We start from the raw sequence: 17,219 nt of genomic DNA on the forward strand, positions 1-17,219 counted from the left end.
GATGAGAAGAGGATAATTTAGTTTTCTAGTGGTATACTTTCATACGTTTTGGCAATCTTCCTTCCTTAAAAGGCTAACCTTGGAATTTAGAGCACTAATCAAGATGACCTTTTAGTAAAGGATGTGGAAAAGAAACATTCACATCTGAACTTCAGCCACATAAATTCATTGCTCTTCATTTTTGAAGCTTACCTAGTAATCTTCCTAGATAGAAAGGTAAAAAATCCTGTCATAATTGTCCCAGATCAGACTCAGTCAAAGCTAAAATACTGTAGCTTCAATAAAGCATCAGGTTATGTATAATGATTCAGACTTACTTACAGTGGCTTTATCTCACAGCAATAAATAATGAAATGTCCCAATATAATAAGGAGCTGGCTTATGTCTGAGGAGCTTGAGCTACCACCCTGGGGGGTTCCAGGTTCATGTCTCTTCCCTGCCACAGACATCCTGCTGCGGTGGAAGGTGACTGACAGCTGGAGAAGGTGATTTATTCAGATATACATCTGGAAAAAAAAGTATCTGCTTAAAAGTTTGTGTTTTGATGCTTGTTACTGTACATTCTAAAAGGCATTTTGGGCAAATGCTCCATTTAGTTCCTGGAGATAGGAGGAAGACTCAGGGTGAGGCAACAGGCTTGGCTGCAGGAAGAAGGCCCAGAGTAACCACCAGCATTGGCAGGGCCCAGAGGTCACCAAGAGGCCCTGATTGCCCTGAGCAACCTCACCTGGGACCCACATGCTCTCTGCCTATAGGTCCGGGGCACTATTTAAGCTCAAGTCTTCTATCACTTTATTTCCTGAGTCATGGTGTAAGCATGCTAGCTTCTAGTTCTGCTTAGCTGAGTCTGGGACCCACCATGTAGTTTTGCCTCCTGTGTTGCTCCTGTATGGACCCTGGACATCAGTCATCAGCTTGCAGTGCCTTGGGCAGTCAATGGACCTTGTTTTCAGCACACAACTTGGATGCTGCAGGACTACACTTAGGTCAGTGAGAGCACAGCCTGGGCTGGGTTTGCCCTTAGTTTGTGATTCTGCTGCTCCCAGCCCTGTGGAGCAAACCTGCTTGTGCTGTACTAGGGCACAGAAGCCCTCTTGTACACACCCTGCAGGTACTTTACAGGAGGCAGGGAATATACTCTGAATTTTCCCATGGAGGCTTTTGGACCTGCTGTTTTGAAGCAGTACTAGTACAGAATCTGTTTGACTCTTTAGTTTCTTCATAAATTAAAAAAAAAAAAATCTTTTTTTTTAACTGCAAGGCACTAATTTCCAAGTAGGTCACTTTGATTTTGTAGGCAGCTTATATGGTGACTGAATATGATGATAGAGTAGCAACTATAAACACTTGCAGAAATCTTCAGTTCTAAAGAACACACAGAAGAAATCCTCTAAAACTTTCAAACTGCTGGAGTAGTTTCACAAAACTGTTTAAGATGAGCACAGCAGTAATTTTACCAACTGCAGCCTATCTTCCTCTCCACAAATTTTGCAGCTGTTACTACTTCTGTAGGTGTTGCTTTGACCAGTAATGTATCAAAGCAAAATTTTGTGTAGTTTTAGGAAACATAATAATAGTTTTCTCCCTATATTAGGCATTAGGAAAATTTCTTATTGCTCTGTAAAGACAGTGATACTTCCTAGATTGACATAATACTGTCATACCTCTTTGTTTTAGGTAGTTGTCAGGAAAAAAGTTAACTAAATACTTTCTACAACATTAACTATCCTTCAACAAAGGAATATTCTGCTGAATTAATCAGACTGTCTACAAATCAAGCTTTGTCTCACAGCAGACAAAAGTTTTAAAGGGCGCAACTCTAGAGCAGACACTAACTACACTGCCTTCAGTTTGAGTTAGAATAGAACGGTTTGCTTAGAAGAACCCTTCAAACATCATCTAGTCCAAATGCCTGACTACTTCAAGGGGATAACCAAAAGTTAAGGAACATAATAATATGCTTTATAATAATGAGGGCATTATCCAAATGCCTCTCAGACACTGACAGGCATGGGGCATCAACCACCTCTTTATGAAGCTTGCTCTTTACTGTGAGCATGGTCTAACACTGGAAATTTTTCCTGATATCTGATCTGAACCTCCCTGGTGCAGCTTTGTGATGTTCCCATGCATTCTGTTTTTGGTTACCAGGGAGTAGAGACCAGCACACCCCTCTCCAATTCATTTCATAAAGGCTCTAAAACATATCTTTCATCATATTTTGCTTGCATATATTTTTCAGGGTGATCCACTTATAATATTGTAAGGTTAAGTTATAAAACTTCAATTTTGTGCTAAGGTAGCGATCTACTGGTGATTACATTTTCAGCATGATAATGGGATTCTAAGAGTAATTTTGTGTAGGATTTCTGATATTTGAAAGGATAGAAATGCACAGTTCAGCTCTCTACACTGCATAAGAGGTGTTCTGCTTCAAATGAGTCATGAAAATAAACTTTGGTGCACAGTGCTTTGTACTGAAAAACATAGAAGCATGTTTTTTAAAGCAATATTGGGCACATACTCTGCTGTGTGTGCCATAGGGGCAGAGCTCTTCAAATTCATCAGACTTCAATGCAGAATAGTAATTCTTAAATTTTAAGAAAGTTGCATAGATCATGACTTTCAACTACTCTTCAAAAAGAATACTTCTGTAAAGATAACAAATACCATCCCACCCAAAAGCAGACCATTTCTCCACTGCTTCTAAGCTAGTGTGGGTGTAGCAGAAAATGTAGGAGACAACCAGTTGTCTAGTGGGATTCACTTTAAAACTCCACAGTTCTCTGACTCAACCAGACAGCAACTCAGAAGTGTAGTGGAGGAGATCTGTAAACTGTATGGTCTTGTCTGCTGGAGAAGGAATCATAATCCAGCTGGATACAGAAGATATGTAAAGTCATTTTTTAAGCCCCAAAGGAAAGAAGTTCAAGATACTTCCTAGTTTTCTCTTTAACATTTGCTAATGGCATAGCTTTCTGATAGTCTAGTATATCTTATTCTTACTTGATCTATGCATTATATATGAAGAAAAGGTGTTTATCAGGAGACTTTGGATTCCAGGAGGCAATAGGTGCCTAAATGTGAGATGAGTGCTTCATGAAACACCTAACATGTCAATAATTCAGACTGCCAAACTATAGGTTTATCAAGACTTGCTAGTTCCCATCTCTACCATGCCATGTGAAAACTACTCCAAGGCAGAGCCATGCTCCAAAGAACTCAGCCCAAAAATACTGCGTAAGTGTCACAGCAGCTGCTGGAGGCTTTAAAAACCAAAATTCTCATAGGTTTTTGGCTTAGGACAAAATTTGATTTTTAGAGTAGCTTGGAGTTTTTCCCATATAGTGTTCCTCTATATGGGAAATATAATATGCTTTTCATTAATTTTGATCAATGAAATATGTTTTGGGCAACAGCTCTCAGTAGATTGGAGGTGGAATCATTTGTTTGGAAGGTGGCCAGTCTTTACAAAAGAAAAGCTTTCTCTCTCTACATTTTAGCTGATGGATGCTGATGAAGCATTTTAGCCATGTGAACAGCTCTCATATTACTTTTCCTCTTGGTTCTCGGAAATGTCTAGTAATGAAGCCTGCATGAGGTCAATCTCATAATTATAGCTGTCACCACAGTCTTCCCCCTTCCCTGGATATTTTAGACCATAATCCCCAAAGCCAAAAGTATCTCCAAGGCTAAATAAAACCACTACTGATTGTATTAAACTACTTAGTAACTACCAAATAAAAGGGTCTTTGAAGTAAAAGAGCTCAGGTGTGTCTAAAAGCAAAAAAAAAAAAAAAAAATCTAAATGAACACAGCCCTACGATTAATTACAATTTATTTCCATGTATTTTATGCTTGAGTTCTGATCTTGAGATTCAGATCTTAAAACCTAATTCGAAAGAACAATACTGCAGAATAATTGGTGAGGAGTGGTATAAAATGAGGTACTGTAGGAACAAAATAAAAGTTGAAGCATTATACAAGAATTAATTCCTCTCCAGTCAGATATGTGGTCTGAGCAGATTTTTCTGGTTGAACACTACCAAAATCATGACAAACATTTGATACCACCAGCTAAATGGAATTGTATAATTTAGCATATGTAGCATTGTTTTTCCATACATAATGAAGTGCTAGTTTTTATTTACAACTCAAATATTATAAATTCTTTATAAATTATAAATATTTAGGTTTTAGATTTAAAGAAGTGTAGTTTTTCAATCATTCTTAATATTAGCTACCTTGTGCTAGTACTGCAATAATCATATAGCAAAAATATAGACTACATCTGCATCAAAGGTTCGAGTCCAGACTGACAGAAGAAACATGGATAGATGTAAATTATTAGGAGGAGTTTACAGAAAAATCAGTTTTCTTGTTTAGTAGATATTTATAATATTCTTGTCTATCCAATATTTTAGATACAAGAAAATATCCCTGCTGTAGTGAGTTTTACTTAAGTGTCCTTTATTCAGGACAGGCAGTCTAAATGTTGCTTCAAGCAATATATGACCTCTGTTCTGTCTGAGCAACTATAAACAGAATCACTTATACATAAATTATCCATTCAGCTCTATTTTTATATTATTCAATGCAAACCTGCCAGGAAAGACCAGATGAAAATTTCTGGTCGTCTTTTTCTTCTGTTTCTCTTAATGTGGACACTGCTGAATTAAAAATTTAATAGGTAGGAGCATGCTTCTATATAGCATGTAAAGAAATTACTAGACTACTTGCAAAACAGTAAAAAAATTATGCCTGAAGTTGAAGGAGGTTCTAAATCAACACAAGTAATGCAGGCTAATTTCATGTGAGACAAGAACTGTACATAGCAGTAACAAGTTTTTTATCAGACAAACTGTCTTTCATGCAAATCCTTCTTCAGGTCTGAGATAGCAGTAACAGACTTGAGAGCTAAATACATGCCAATTACTTGCAGGCTAAGTAGGTACATGTTGGTCAGCTCACCTCTGAAAGAACCCTAATGGCAGTGAGCTCAGGTAGAGGGGTATGAAATCGTATGAGTAGATGAAAGACAATGAACTTGCACTTATGTACTTAACAGTAATGGAGGAAGTAGGATGGTGGTTAGGAGTTTGGTAAGGTACCACAAATGTTTTGATATGCTTCAGATGGCTTATTCTCTTATGTGTTGAGTGCAAGCATAAAATCTAAACCTTCTTTAGCTGCAAATCTTTTTTATGGATTTATATAATTTCCAGTAAAACATTGCTAGACTAATGTCTTACAATTTCTACAAGAATATAGGCTTGAAGGTTTAGACACAGAGATACTTGAAGTACATGCTTAGAATAGACTGTAATAAATCTTAAAAAAAAAAAAAAAAAAAAAGCATCCTGTGGCTGTTTACATACAGTATTTAGGAATAGCTTCTGTATCACAGGATTGAAAGTAGAAGGGACACTGGAAATAACACACAATGTCATATAATGGCTTAGTTTTGTGTTCTCTGAAGCTAATGACAAAGCTTTTTGTTCACGTGCAGGATTAGGTTTTTAAAAAAGCATCAGTAAGAACAACAATATTCTCTAAACATTTTAGGTAATGTCAGCTCATGTGAGGTATATAGGATTCCCTCATGTGAGGGATATAGGATTCTTTTAAGAATTATCATTGCCAGGTTACATCTTATTCTTTTTAGACACTGCAGATGCTATAAGATTCTACCTAAAAATGTCATCTTTCAATTGTAATCTCAAATGCTTCAGGCCAGTCACATCATTTATTTTATGATGCTTCTTTCTCACTTGACTCATCTTGTTTGCATGTTTAAGGAAGCATATTGTGCTTTGAATATAAAATTCTTTAATGCATATAGAAGTTATAGGTAGGGAAGACTTTTATGTTTTAACTCAATGCAGTTTTAGCTGTGTTCAGTTGAAAAGTAGACTTAAGAGACTAACAGGAAGCTCCAAACTCTTTAATGAAACATGATAATATTGGATTTACATCTTTGTGCATGTAGATTGATATGAGAAATATTACCACCATAAGAGATGTATACTTTATTCCTAACAGGAAAATATTGATGTAGTAAGTGATTTATACTTTGGATAATAAAGTTGATTTCCTAGAGAAACAAAGTTAAGTTGTGACTTGGGATTTGTGTTGATGCTAAGTTCTGGGAATTGCATAAATACATTGTTGTAAATATATATTTATGTTTATTGTTCTAAATGTAAATAATTAGCCTAGATGAAATTAGATGAAAGGCTTTTCATTTATGAGACCAAAACACAAACTCTCGAGTAATACATACACTACATGAATGGGTATGTAACATTCACAGTAACATATGACTAGCAGGATTGTAAAATGGCTTTTCATGGCTTGTGGACTTTGTACTTAGAGGTAAATTTTTTTCATGTACCAGTCACAACTGTGCTTGCTGAACCTATTCACCCAGCAATGAATACTCCAGATGACTTCAATCTCAAAGGCTCTCCAGGAGAAAGAAGACCAAAATGGCATGACTGTAACCTGATCTGAAAGGCAAGGTCTGTCTGTGCTTGTAAACAAGGTATGTCACAGAGTAAATCCACATCCTCTTAACTGAAGTAATGTGGATTACTAAAGCTGAAAGACAACCAGTTGTTTCCCCATGCACACTAGCAGAGTTAAAGAATTTTCAGGCTCAAGGAGGCCAGGCAAAGAGAGATGAGTACAATGCAGCACCAGTGACACATTCTCCTAGGAAGAGTGGTTGACGACAAAACAAGTTCTGTGGGCAGTGTTGGTAATAATCTGCTTTCCTGTGGAAGTGCTGCACGTCTGCCAGTTGTAGAGGCAGAAAATGACTGAACTTAGCCAAAGAGGACCTTTGGGTCCACTGGAATCTGCAGATAAATACTATGTGCACCATATCAGGAATACCGCACCATGTGGGCAACTACCCAAGGATGAAAGATGTCAAGAAAAAATGGTGGAATAGGTGGAAGGGTGTAGCAAGCAGAGGATTGCCAGGCCCTGGTGATGGGCCAAAAGCCCAAACAGCTAGAGCAGTGCTTCTTCCCACTGACTAAAGTCTTTTTTTCTCCTCCTTGGGAGTGCCAAGATAAACATAGGATTGACCAATTGAAAGGTGGAAAGAAATCTTGGTGCAGCACTCTTTTGGTATGCAAGGGATGTGTGACAGGAAGACACAACAAAACAGACATGCTTAAGATGATCACAGGACAGAAGCACAAGTACAGTGATATACTGTTCCTTACAAACAAACCATCACTTTTGTCTAGTGAGTGTCTTAAAAAAAATAACTTTTCAATTTACCTTTGTGTTCATACCTTCTCATTCATGTTACTGATTTGCAGATTAATTTCTTATCTATATTAGTAAAAAGGAATGTTTTAGCGCAAACAAACATCATTTGGGGGTTACCTGAGAAAGGTAAATTTAATTGATATGATAAATTGTTGCTTCCACGGGGGGGGGGGGGGGGGGGGGAACTAATGAGAAGTGTGGCTAATTCTTTATTACTGTACCACCACATCCGCCCTGCATACTTTGTAAGAATGCTTTTCAAATGTAGTATGCTACATTGTACATTTGTACAATGTTTGAACTTTTTCCCCACTTCATTTTCCTTCTATTACTACTAGATGAGGCATTTGATATTGTTTCCCTTATTTGTTGCTGTGCAAAAAGGCTTTCCCTTAGGAAGACTTCCCAAAGCACAAAACCTGAGAAGCATATTTAAAAAGATATGTCTGCTGTCATGAAATTTGTAAGTTTCTCATTGCTTTTGAAAACAAACCCCTATTCTTCACAAGCAACCAAACTAATTAGTTTGACTACATTATCTCTTTAGTATTGACCTGAGGAAGCATGTGACTGAGGCATCCCTGAAAGAGGAGTTAATGTTGCAGAGTATCTTCAGCCACAGTATTTTCTTTGTTCTTTAGCCAATGGTTTTCAGGAATAGTTCTTCCAATCACTAGGGAAAAATCAGCACAGACATATTTATCTGTGTACAGTATATACATAAAGTACATAATAGAGCCAAGGAATATGAGAGCACTGATTACTTAAAATTTTATCCTTCAGATTACAGACATGAATTAGACAGAAATCCACTATAATAAACAAGGCATTTGTGGTGTTAGCAGTTAGCAAAGAGTGTCATGCTTCCCAGTTTCTAGAGAACAGATGTGCATAGCATTTAGCAGTCATATTTGACAACATTTCAAGTTAAAGGAGTAAATTTGCATGAAAATTTAACCAGCTTTCCCCATCTCCTCTGACTTAGACATGGCTTATCTAGCTCAGAGATCAGATACACGGGGAGATGTGAAAGGAGATGCCTGCAGTATGGCTGCTGACATATAGCAGCATATGGCTGCTAGTCTTTGTGGAGAACTCTGAAGCTCTGCACCCAGCAATTCTTTCTCCAAAATGAATTTTCTCTGAAAATATAAAATTTTGATGGGGAAGGTGGAACCCAGGAATGCAAGGAGATGAGCAAAGGAAATCTTTGCTGTATAAACACTGCTCAGTTCAGTCCTTCAACAGAGAGCTCTTGAGAACTGTGGCGTGCCCTCAGCTGAGCAGACCCATTGTGTACACTGTGAAGTGTTTCAACATTTTCTATCTAAAATGAGTTCTTTCAAGTAAGAAACCAGAAATTTAAAGCTGAGATGGGGTTAGGTTATCCTCAGGAAAGTGTTTCTGATGTACATAAACAAAAGCAGGGAATCACAGCAGTGACAGTACCGCAGTAGAAAATTTCAAACAATTACTGCCCGTTACTTTTACCAACAGACAGTTGTATAACCTACAAGTCTATAGGTGCACATCCATTCAAATCAGTGAATAAGCATGAAGCATACAGTGTGTGACTCAGGATGTGGTGGGAAGGTGTTCTGCTACCAGTATCCAAAAGACTGCACTTAATTTCCAACCGGCCTTTGAGCTGCAGTGGAACGGCTGCATGCAGCAAAGAGATAAAGGCTTGCTTTCTAGGCTGGACTGCTGAGAAGGTGCTGAGGTGAGAGGTTGGAGGGCTTTTCTATCATTTTGCTTCAACAGAGGAAAAATTCAATACAAAATACGTCCCAAAGAGAGTTCAGATGGTAGCATGTGACAAACAATTTTAAAGTTAACTGCAAAACAGTGGAAAGCATACACCAACCTTTTTTGTCACCAGAACCAAGAGAGGTTTCAGCTATCACCACCCATGGGGAGGTGTCTCCCTTCCTGAAACAGATTTTTTTTTTATGTTTTTAGGTGATCTCAGACTGGCCATTTTAAGCGGTGAGTTAAGTGTGGTTCAGTGTTGTGTATGCTGCAGAAAGCCCTATATGAAATCCCCTATTCTTTCATGTGTTTTCAAAAGCCAGTTGAATGTTAATCAAGGTATAATCTTCCAGCTAGTCCTAGTAAAGGAAGATTTTTTTATTTATTAATTTATATATCTTTAAAATCAATCTAGATTGCTAAATACATGGTAATATTTTAATTAGTGAGGAAAAAATAACATAATTGAAGCAAATCAGGATTTCAGTTTTTCAATGTCTGTACATTCAGGAAGTGGAACATAAACAACCCATGCCAAATCACTATCAATGGAAGACCAAAGTTGTTACTGTTCTGAATTGACTTCAACTTCAGTTTGTTACATGCACAGAAAAAAAAAAAAAAAAAAAAGTAATAAAAAGGACTCTTGGAAAAATAAAAAGGTAGGCAGCAGATAGATATAGGTCTTAAAGTTCAGTGATTGCCTGCAAATTGTGCTCGAACTTGCACTGACATCTCATAAAAAGTTAAAAGTTTCACAGAATTTCTTTTGGGCCGTATCATATCTGATGAAATACTAGGGCTTCTTGCTTTATTGAAAATAACTAGTCAGGTTATCTTTAGGACAGTCTATCTAAGACACACTGTCTAAATTGAATCCTTATCCAAGTGGAAATTCAGTATAACATCTTTTGTTTGATTACAGCTGAGCATGTTTCAAGAGTGGAAGCAAAATCAGCTTTGAGTGGACAGATTTACTTGCTTACTTTAGGAAGAAGATTGTGTTTAGATTAGGTTTGACTGGCAATGCTTCTTTCTAGTCAGGAAAAATCTTTAAAGGAATATTTACAATTCTTTATAGATGCAGCCCTAACTCTTCATTTTCTTCACAATCCCAAGGAAGTCCACATTATTCTTACTGTAGAAAGACTTCATGTTTGTATCTCCTTCAGCTGAAGAATGGGACACTTTGTGGTCCAAGTGCACTGAATGTGTCTTAATGACCAAAATGATTCCCACAGATTATTTTATGGGAGATGTTCTCGTACTCACTTTTAAAAGCATTTTTAAAAGCTATGTAGATCAAAGGAATATTCTCTAGTGCTGATTGAATTATTTCCACCCAACAATTTTATGGAAATATTTAGTCACTTTTTCTGTTTATAGATTATTTTGAGACAATTTATCATCAGTGTACATAATTTTAAATCATTCAGACTATGGTTTTTAAAAATGTTTTGATCTAAAGCTTTGCCATTCCAGTTTGCTTCAACTGCTTTTTACTTGGCATATAGAATATATGAAATTTAGTATAAAAGTGGTATAACTGGTAGTTTTATCTCCCTGTTATTCTCTGATTGCAAACCTAGAGGAGCCTTTGAGTTGAGCAGGCAGGTAGTTTTTGTGTGTAAATTCTGTTCCTCAGTTTCTGCTAAAAATACTTTGCAAAGTTTTGTGTAAGCGTTTGTTGGAAGAAAATTTGTTTATATTGCAGCAACACAGTTGGCTTTGCCTTGACATCTGTGTGTTTCTATTCAGGTTTCATTTATCTTTGTACTTCTCTTGTACCTGTCCTCTACTCTACCTGCAGCATGTTTCTCAGATCTGCATGCTTTGTGTTCAGATGATGGTTTGATGAATGTCTCAGATGATTTACAATGAATTATGAAACAGTTACTTTTAGGCTTTCTTGAAAATGCAAATGAAAGAGTGAAAAATAAAAACTCAGTAAATCTGAAAGAAGAGGGATTTACTTTTGGTGTGTGAGATTGCTTAAAGTATCATTTAGCAGATTTTGCTATCCTCCTTTGTAGAGATTATTTGAAATTAATTGCTGCTACTAGAAAATAAATTGCAGTGCTGAAAAAGATGCCATGCACATTTTAATTACAACATTGGATATGGCTGAATAATTTAAGAGGTTTTGAGACTAAAGAAACTTAACTTTCTCTCCTTCTCATATATATGTGGAAGGAAAGAGATAATGAGAGAAATCCAAGAATGAATTACTTCACATATGAAAGCCCAAATGTCTACTTAAACTCTGAACGATAACAAATAGAGGTACATAATATTATTTTCCAAGTACTGAGTCTTGTTTTACAGATTGATCTCTCATTTTAATCCCCCTTAGATTTTTCTAAGTGCTCTAGATAATCTGATATAATAAACACATTTCCTTTGAAAACAAGGTGACACTGCAGCCACTGCTCTATGAATTCAATTTTCTACAGAATTCAAGAAAATTTATTTTACAATAATTTTCCTCAGGGTTTCTTCCTGCTCTGTGAGAGCCTGACACACTCTGTCTTAATCAAACTATATGACTGGTTCCCAGAGTAGGTCCTGGGAGGTGTAGAAAACCAAGGCTGTGCTTGCAGAGGATCTACTCCTTTGCCTCCAAGCTGTTGTGATCCCTTACGCTGGTTTGAGCATTGATGAGTTGTTGGGTTGTTTGTTTTTTCTCCTTTCCTTGTGGTTTAATCTGAATAACCCAGTCAAAAATAGTACATTTGTTTTCCAAGGCAAAGGCTGTAGATATTGAAGAATTCCCATATGTTCAAGAACACTCTTACTGTGGTCCAAGCCATAGAAGTGCCTTCAATTGTTTGTTGCTTCTCCACCAGCACAGAAAGTCTCCCCCAGCAATCTTAAAAAATGAAACAGGCTCTGAGGCTGTACTGGCCCTTTCTGTGGAGGCAACATGAAGCCCCTTTAGCAATACTCATTGTCTGCTGCTTAGAAAAAAGGGGATCATCATAATGAGGTTTCAGGTCAACCAGGGTTGCTCACAGACACGTACTGAACAGGTGTTTCTTTGCCTGCTTTTAAATACAATTATGAGGGTTTTTTTGGTGTTACTGACACTTGACTCTGGAAATGGCAGAACAGAATTCTGAGTAAAAAGAATAACCCTTAATATTTTTTCAATACAAAGGCAACTATGAAATGTTGAGGGGGAAAAAAAGTGTGCGCACTTATTCCATCCTGCAATGGAGTTGTACACAACAAGTACTCAGGATACCTGGAACAGAGGGGGAACACAGTCGTAGGAAAGTAGGCTTTCTGTAGAGGAAATGGAGGAGTGGGCTGCCTAGAGCCACCTTATAGGAAAAGCAGGACACAGGGCTGTGTTCACTGAGATGCTACGGTCAGGACTGTAAGCACATCCAGGCTTCAATGTATGGCTATATTGCTGGGTCTGCAACCATTCTAGCTGAGCTTACACAGACTTTTTTCACACTGTACAAAAGATGGTCCTTACTTCTGCATTAGCATCACAGTTTAGAAATAAAAGCACATAGTCCTGCAACACTCGGTATCGTTTTCTTATGTGGGTGTTCAGCTTTACCTCCACTACCCATCCTTTTCTCCAAAGAATGTCGTCTTCCTGCCCACCTTCCTGTCAGGAGAGTGATTTTGCCATTAGCAAGTGCTCCAGTGCTGTTCTGTTCTGGCTTTTCTGCCCAGTGAGTTGTAGCTATTCTTCCTACACAACAGTACACTTTCAGTGGCAGAACAGAATATTATAGGTGACTAGATCTGTAAGCGATTCTAGTTCTTAATGTTAGTTGTTGCTAATGTTGATACTTCTAATAACTTCAGCCTAGAAACTAAGATCACCCTTTATTATTATTATTTTGACTGATAATTCACTGTGCCATTAAATAAACATTTAACTATATTGATCATACTTGAACAATTATAATCTACTGACGCATGCTTTCTTAAAGTATTCAAATCATGAATTCATACAGATTAGAATTTGAAATCTCTTCCTTCTCCCACTTAGATGATAGAACCTTCTTAACTTTATCATTTTATTCTAAAATGGGCAAGACACTGTTCTCTCTAAATTATAAGCAATATGCTTTTGAGTACTGTAGACAAATGTCAATATAGGAATACTCCCAGCTATTTTTAGAAATTTTGTTCTACCTAAATGTTTAGTCTTGTCTTTTAAGAATACTGGAGGCAAAACCATTCTACAAAGTAATCCCCAATTCCTTAACAAAGTAAGACTTCTTACTTTACTTTTTTTCAGTTTTAGAGAACAAAATATCTATCAGAGTGCTTAAAATAGGCTTAAATTGATTTTTATTTTTTATCATTTTTTCATCCAGGTTTAGTGATTAGAGAGGTGCCATGACAACAGAATTTGCTTTCACATGTTGCATCATGTTGAACCACAAGGGACTTGGATGATTATTCAGGACAACCTAAGATGACTCTATACAACTTCCAGTGAAAAATACACTGTGGGATTTATTGTTTTAAGGCTAAATGATTGGAGTAATAAAAGATATGTAAAAAGATAACAAATGCCATGAAGCCACTATATTTTATATAGAAAACAAAACATTTGTTACAGTTGTAATCTCCCATGCTTCAAAGAATGTACCTTGGTCCAACTTCCACTGAAATTGTTTTGTATGAATTCAAAGAATCATTGAGCTGTATTTACCCAGTTTTGTAAACTAGCTTCGTTCCTAGGATCCCTCAATCCCATGTACAAATGTATTGAATTTCAAAGAATTTAGAGGATTTAATACTCAGTTCTAGTTTCACTAACAACTTTTTCCTCTAACTTAAATGCACACTGATCCACGGTTTGAAGAACTGAAAATCTCTCTCTGCATATGGTGGTTTGCTTTCAACTGCTCTTATAAAAAATTAAAAATTACTCAGTAACTTATGTCACAGGAAAAAAAATCATTTAGAAGTAAAGCTAGTTTAACGGGCTGATTTCCATTTTCCAAGTGATGAATTTGTGCATCTTGTTCAGCATGTTGGTTTTATAACCAGTTTCAACACCATGGTGTTGCTCATTTGTCTCAATCTGTCTAGGGACAAGTAAGGGCAGGTCATGTCCTGCTGTAACTGGAAGCCCAAGTCAACAGGCTTGTGGGCAGGGCAGAACTCATGTCTTCTGTCTGTGGATGTAGGGTGCACCACTGGAATGGTCATGTTATTTTCCACAAATGCTTCAACTGCTATTAACAATTCAGCCCTGAGCTGTCCTCAAATATGCCTGTATTAATCCTGTTGGTATAAATGGGATAGTCATTTATTTGAATGAATCATCATTCAAAATGAGCTATACATTGCTTAGAGATGCTGATATCCATTATCTATAATTATTAGATGCACCTGTGGCTTCAAGACATTTCTAAATTTAAGTTCTCTATTCGCTTTTTAAATAGCCTCAAATGATGCCTTTCTCTTTTGTTTTAACCAATGACCCTCATGTGTTCTCAAGTGCTTTTACATTATATTTGGCTGATGCAACAGCATAATATGGTTCCTCTGGAAGAATCAGTGACAGCAAGTAGGGCATACGGTTACCAGGGAAATGAAGCATTCACTATTCAGTTGCTTAGATGGCCTGTATAATAGATAGTTCACTGAGCATTTGATTTGTATCTATAAAAATCACTGATGAATATGATAGCATTATTAATAAGATGTCCACACTTATTCAGATCATTACAAATACCACATTAAAATTGACAGTGTTTCCAATACTTTTGCAGGATTCACTTGTATGTGCCTCAGAGTTGGCAGATCTTGAGGCAAGACTGGAAATCAATGACTGCTTCAATGAAGTTCTGTCTGTGTATACAAGAGAAGAAAAAAAATCAAGCATTCCAAGAATTAACACACAAAAAATTACCTTTTCAAATGTAATTATCCACCTTTTTTGGTTGGTTGGTTGGTTGTGTGTGTGTGTATGTTGGAAGTGTTTAGATATACCACAGACCTAAAAAACATAGCAGAGCTCAATAGATCTTGTTAGCTTTATTTTATATGAACACTATTTTTTCCTTTCAAAAGTCACCTAGGAAAAAGTTCTGATTTACTGAAAAAATTATTAGTTTATATATGTATATTTTGCCAGTAGAAAAAGTAGATCTTTCCATTCATTCTAAAGGATTTGGATAATTTTCCACCTATACACCTCCAATATTTTTTCATGGTAAAAATCATCATTGTGCTTGTATTTCTAGCTCTATAAGCCTCCTATTTGCAGACAGTTTATAACACTATTGTTACACCTTTGTCTTGAGCTGAAAGAAGAAAAGACAGCTTGTATACAATACATGATATACAGACAAAAGAAAGATCATGAGCGAGGTTTTATTCTCTTACAGAAAGTGCTCTGGATGCTTTACTGTCCAGGCAGGTCCAGAACACCAGCACAGTAAGCCTCTAGAAAGCCATTAGAGTGTGTGATCTGTTTGTGTTTAAATTCTGCTGCTGTCCTACCTTACTGTTGTGGGAGCAGAAAGTAAGGCTTTCAGAAGCATTTAGTAAATGCATGAATGTATTGATGAATACCTCTCTAAAGAGACTTTTAAAATACTGAATGGGAGTTTCCTGTTAAACACATAGTCAAAGCAGTGAGATAACCTGGTATATTGATAAGAAGTCAAGTCCATCTACAAATAATCCACTCCCAACCCTCCATTCATTTTATCCTCCTGTGTAAAATCTAAAAATTAGTTTTATGCCAGGTGTGCATTGCACTCTACCCTCTCTGAGCATCCTTCTGTCAGGCTTCACTATTTAAAAACTGTCATTTCTGAGAGCAGAGGACCTCTGTTGCTGCACTAGGTGGATGTAGCACACTGTGGTTGGGATCAATCTGAAAATCCCATCCCCTCATGCCAATGCATCCCTGTGAAACAGAAAACTTGGGTTATTATTGCATCACTTCATCAATAATTCCTTCATTGTCTCTGAAAAATCTAAATTCCTCTTTCAAACTTCAAAATCATTTTGATGTCACAAATAGGAATGGCAATTGGTATTTAAGTAAATTGATATTTTCCTGCATAAAGAGAACTATAAAACCAACTTCCACGGCAGTTACAACCTTCAGAGTTGAATCAATAGATGAAATGTGTAACTGAAATATTTTAAAAGTTGGAACAGCTCTAAAACCCTTTATTTTCTGCAAAAGGAAGACATGAAAATGCCACAGACTAATCAATTCTGTATGGTTTCTGAACAGCAGCTAATAAAAACAGACATATTTTTAAACATCTATCTTCTTTTCACAAGCAGTCTTTAATCTTACCTCATAAAGACGATAATCTTTAATAGCTAAAGAAATCGAGGTAGGTTATGCACTGCCAGGAACCTGTTAGGAAATCCTAACTGCTATATAGGCCTCTCAATCAAGTTCAGGGTTTGTAAAGCAGCGTACAAACTTAAATCTAAAATTGCCATAAACAATTTACATCAATAAGTCATTTAAGTTTCCTGCTAAAGGTTTCATTTAAATATAGATTGAACTAAGAACTGAAGCACAGCATATTCATGCAGAAAAACTGTGTACTGAGTAGTTATACAAAACAAACAAATTCCAATTTCCTCTGTAATGTTTTGTTACCTATAGCTATAGCCATTGAAGAAAGCCTGGTGAGCAATAAAGGACATATTATACAGCCTCATCAATCTTGAAGAACGATGGAGAACTTCATTAACCATATATCTTCAGCTCCAATATATAACAGTCCACTGGCTGGAGGTTAGAAACCGAGATGGAAACAAGTACACACCATATCAGCAGACCGATAATCATGAGCCTCCAGGTTTTTTCCACAGCAAAATCCTCAATATCAGAATTCTCGGAGTTCAATTTTGTTTCAAACTCCATTATAGCCTGGAAAGATTTTTTTAATTGTTCATTGAATCTGAGGGGGAGATGGGTTGCATTTGCACAAATGCCATATTAAATGGTTGACTTGACAACGAAAGAGGAAGGAACAAGATCCTTGATATTAGGCCAGAAAGCATTTTACAGCCATTCCTTTATCTCAGCTGCCAGCTCTAGCAGTGGCTGCATCCCTGAAGTCTCTGGTAGCCCTGTACGTGGGCTCATGTGATGGCTACGAATATTGCCAACTTCCCCATCCTCAGACCTGTGTTTTTTTTTTTTATAGCCTTCATGTAGAAAA

The 17,219-nt window shown here is 36.8% G+C and overlaps 1 long non-coding RNA gene across 3 annotated transcripts; it reads left to right on the forward strand.

The window, feature by feature from the left end:
• The first annotated feature begins 278 nt into the window (after positions 1-278).
• Positions 279-15,510, forward strand: LOC106032287 (uncharacterized). Of its 3 annotated transcripts, XR_010831150.1 has the most exons (4): positions 279-986; positions 6,398-6,544; positions 9,247-9,273; positions 13,380-14,747. It is a non-coding gene; the product is annotated as an uncharacterized lncRNA (long non-coding RNA). The 3 variants fall into 3 exon arrangements; XR_001204757.3 differs by lacking the exons at positions 9,247-9,273; positions 13,380-14,747 and adding an exon at positions 14,790-15,510 and having other exon boundaries at positions 284-986; XR_010831149.1 differs by lacking the exon at positions 9,247-9,273 and having other exon boundaries at positions 593-986.
• Positions 15,511-17,219: the final 1,709 nt, after the last annotated feature.

This window comes from Anser cygnoides, chromosome 4, assembly GCF_040182565.1.
Source record: "Anser cygnoides isolate HZ-2024a breed goose chromosome 4, Taihu_goose_T2T_genome, whole genome shotgun sequence".
Lineage (NCBI taxonomy): Eukaryota > Metazoa > Chordata > Aves > Anseriformes > Anatidae > Anser > Anser cygnoides.